We start from the raw sequence: 4,526 nt of genomic DNA on the forward strand, positions 1-4,526 counted from the left end.
CTATATGTTGTTCTGACTTACAGAAATCAGAAAGTTTTTGAAATAAAAAATGTATCTAAATGTAATTTTAATTTTTTATGAACTTATTTATTTGAATTAAAACCATGTGTTTTGAAATGCATTTTTTTAAATAAAAAAAAAAATGGGTCATTACTTTTCTTAAACAGAGTCCGAGTGCATTCAATAAACGTGCTCGGCAACCTGAAAATTAAAATGCTCCTCGGTAGTCTGAAAACAGTAACTCTTATCCACCAATCACGAGAAGCGCACATTTCAGTCAACGTCCTGACTCCGACCAATGACAAGCCTCAGGGGGCGGGACGGAGCCTTGACGCACTGAGGCTCGTGATTGACGCAAGCTTTGTTTCTAATTTTAGCAGCTGGCCGGCGGACGCAGGGTGAGATAGCAGAGAGCCCATTCATGACTATTTTAGCGCTGCGATTGTGATCCAGCCAAGCCAAATATAGTCGTAGACAGGTATTTTTAGCCGTAAAGCGTGTCCCCGTTTTTCATTTAGCCAAGTGCTAAACGGGATTCAGATTGAAAAAAAAACGCGGCTCCGAATTCACCCCACTGAGTGTTAACATACCACTGACTAGGATAGTCTTACTGTCAGCTGATAGCAGTCATACCCGGAGAGAAATGAGCTGTCACCGCCACAGACTCCCCCCTCTCCAGGGAAAAGACCGTAGATCCCCGGGTAAACCTCCGCCGGCTCGTCAAACAGACTCCATGGGTTTGTGAACGTGAGGAGTTGAGCCTCTTTAGCAGACTTCCTGCGGGCTGAACAGAGGAGTTGAAAGCCACGAGGGGAAGGGGTGACCGGCAATCTACTCAGGGCTGTGCTCTTTCTGTAGAGCTGGAGAACAAATATATTGATCAAATGCATATTTACCGTTTATTTTGGATGGTCATTTTATTTTCATTTATTTAATGAACATTTTATTATAAGATATTGCATTTAAATTTTTATTGCAGTCATATTTCTGACATAAAATACAAAAAATATAATTTCTCCATCAATTTCAAAATAAAAGTCCTAATTTCAAAGATCTCTTTAAAAATGGAAGAAAAAATGAACTGGAGACATTTTACAAACTACTCACCAAGATGCAAATGCAGTTTTATTATTATTATAATTATTATTATTATTAATTTTAAAATGAAATCCAATTTTCTTAGAAAAAAGTTCGTGCACGTTCACTTAAGCAGACTCTGACCTGGATTCTTTAGCTGTCAGGCTACACTGACATTCAGCATTCCGAGGTTGGTGTTTTTTTTGTGACGCGGCCTCAGTGACATAAGTAATGGAGTTGTAAACAGAAGTCATTCCTTTTGTGCCACAGTTAGCTGCTGGGTGTGCAGATCACATGCCATCACGCGTCACACAGGCACATGCACCTATAATTTCTGCTAAGACTTCACCTCCTAATTCACATGTGTCCCCGACTCCAGCCAGGAATCTAACCTTTGACTTTCTGGTCGTCACAATCGGCTGATGTGCACCTGTAGACTCCTCTCCTCATCCGATCAGCTCTCTGATGTGGTTTCCCTCTGCCTCTCGTGCTGTTTTATCTGTAAAATCTCTGGCAAATTATAAATTGACCTAATTTCATGTGCATGGTTTTCAGAGCAGAACATATCCTATAGGCATAGATCACAAGATTATCTTCATGTCTTGTGCTGCTCTCTGTGTTGTCAATTTTCAAGTTATTTGAAAAGGGGGCAGGAAGCGGGGTCATACAATACCGTACAAAGGGATCGTCTATTGGTTTTAATAAGGAGATTATAATACTTTTTTTTAAATTAAGGAAGTTCCAATAACTTTGTATGTAAATCGCCAATCTACGCACATGCCCTTATAACTTATTTGTCTTTTTTTGAGCATTTTTCCTATCTGTGTTGCTCTTCCTGGCTCATTAGCACGTCAGCAGCTTCGACTGTGACCTCACCTCTGTGACGTGTAATCCAGATTAACCTGGTCTCCTATTCTGCCCGGCATGGAAGTGATTAGAGATTATGACCACGTCCTTTTAATAGAATTTGATGTGTGGGTAATCATCTGCGTCCACCAGTGCAGCATGTCAGGTGACTCACAGTCACACTCACACAAACATCTACTTATTTTGTCACTTTAGAGGACGCTGCATTTGATTTGCATTAATTCTCTAAAGATTCTGGCTTCTGTAAAGTAAAACGTGCTTTTCCCTCGACTGCGGCCGAACTCAACAAAATGGACTCATTAACAGTGGAGGTTGATAGTTGTTGCCCTTGCAGGGCGAACGCATTCATTTACATTGTGATCACATTTGCTGTTTTCATTTGTGTCAAACTAATTCTTCCTCATTAGTTTGACATTTAGGTGGGGAATAAAAAAAAGGAACTTTAGCTAAAAAATCTTTAGTGGAAAAGATTGCAATTTTCTGCAGCAAAATGAAAAGTAAGGGTGGACAGGTTCACTGATTTTGAAGGATTTTCTAAATGCACTTTAAATTTAACCAGTTTCATTTTTCTTTTTATGTTGCGTTTTCAAAGTTAAAGTTAAAAATGCTAATTTAGCATATTATAATTAATAAAAAGATGCAAAAGGGCCTGCAAGTCAAAATGGACTAATTTTTCACAAAATGTAAATGCTTTTGTCCTCAACTTCTATCTTCACACGTACCTACACATCAGCTATGTGAGGTGCATTCAAAAATGTACCACATTTCAAGAACGGTTCAGCAGCAGGGAGGGAATTTTCTTCTGTTTTTTTTTTTTTTTTTTTTACTGTTTACTAGTGCTCATCCGCCATCTTGGACACTGTGCGAAAAGTCAAAGCGGTGCAAATCCCACAAATCTCGCTCAATACTTTTTTTTCTTTCACAGCTTTGTTCTTATAATATTAATTTCTGCTTAGTGATCATGTTTACAATAATTGGCAGTTATGTGTTATGATTTGGATGCTCCCCATATGTGACTGCCAAATTCCGAGTCTATTATTAGTCACAATTTAGCGTCAAGAAGTTCAACCGGTTGAATGCCTGTTTTGTACCTAGTGCTCGCAACCGACCTATGAGAGTTCTGGAGGCAGAAGCCGGAAACTTAGGTTGAGGTGTGTTTACATAGGCTTTTCATTGAAAGTACCCGCTTAAGTGCGAGTCAACGTGCCCGGTGTGCATATAGCTTTACTCTAATCTGCTGCAGAGCTGTACGCCACCTCATTTTTCCCTTGAATGGGCTCTATGTACGGAGCTGTGTGACGTCTTTCTGGTTTAAAATACAACTGCTTGTTAATTTCTGGTTGTAGCTAAATGTATACATCGACTTAGCATATCTCCATGAATAATTCCTGGTATATTCTAACTTGACAATGCTGTATTCACATGTAATTTTCTAATACGTGCAGCCAGTGTTAAACTTTTTCCTGGGGCGCATGGACCCAGAGGAAAAGTTAAGTTTAGGATTACGGTTATGGTTCAGGTTCATACACCAAATGGTTCCTGATCGCAGCTGTATCTGCAGCTCACCGCGCTCTAGGTGTGTGACAGCTAACGGGACTTTAACCTTAAATACATGTGACCAGTAACAACATTTAGCCTTGGATGCACTTAAAATAAATTTTGAGCTTGTTGTACGTTATTTCGTGTGAATAACATCAGCCTTAGCAAATCACCCTCGAAGTTTGCTATGTAGGATCACACATAAAATTTTAATCCTTTTTGCATTTTATTTTGGATTGTTTTGCTAGAAAGACAAACAATGTGCCTGACATCATTTATTGTGACTCTTGGTAGCTCCAAAAGTCTACGGTCTCTGCAGTTCCAGAGGCAAGAACCATAATGGTGGAACGAGGCCTAACCATGTGATTTGGTCCTAACTTTAGGGACAACTGAGAGGCCAGTGCCGGAGGACCTCAGGGTCTGCGAGGGTTCATATCTTAAAAGAAAGTCATATGAATAAGGAGGGCCAAGACCATAAAAACATTTATAAACCATTAAGAGATCTTTAAAATCAATCCTGAAACACTCAGGGAAACCAATGCAGCGATTTTAAAACTGGTGTAATATGCTCCCGCTCCCTGGTCCTCATCAGAACTCGTGCCGCTGAGTTCTATTATAGTCGTAGATTTGACAGAGACCTTTTAGGTAAACCTGCGATCAGGGCATTACAATAATCTAACTGACTGACAATAAAAGCATGTATCAGTACCTCTGTCCTGGCAACAGAGAGGAATGAGCAGACCACGGCAATATTCTTAAGATGATAAAATCCTCTCTTAATGACATTTTCAATATGTGGGAGAAAATTCAACTCAGAGTCAAAAAGTACGCCCAAGTTTCTCACACATTGAGAAGGATTAACATTATTGAGCTTAGGTAAAATCCTCTCGCTCTTGTCTTCAGGACCAATGATTAAAACTTCCGTTTTGGCCTTGTTGAGCTGTAAGAAGTTTTCTGCTATCCACGACTTTATATCTAAAATACAATTTAAAAGAGTGTTTATAGGTCTAAGGTCATCAGGAGACACGGAGATGTAAAGCTGA

The sequence above is a fragment of the Oryzias melastigma genome, linkage group LG16 (assembly GCF_002922805.2).
Source record: "Oryzias melastigma strain HK-1 linkage group LG16, ASM292280v2, whole genome shotgun sequence".
Classification (NCBI taxonomy): Eukaryota; Metazoa; Chordata; class Actinopteri; order Beloniformes; family Adrianichthyidae; genus Oryzias; species Oryzias melastigma.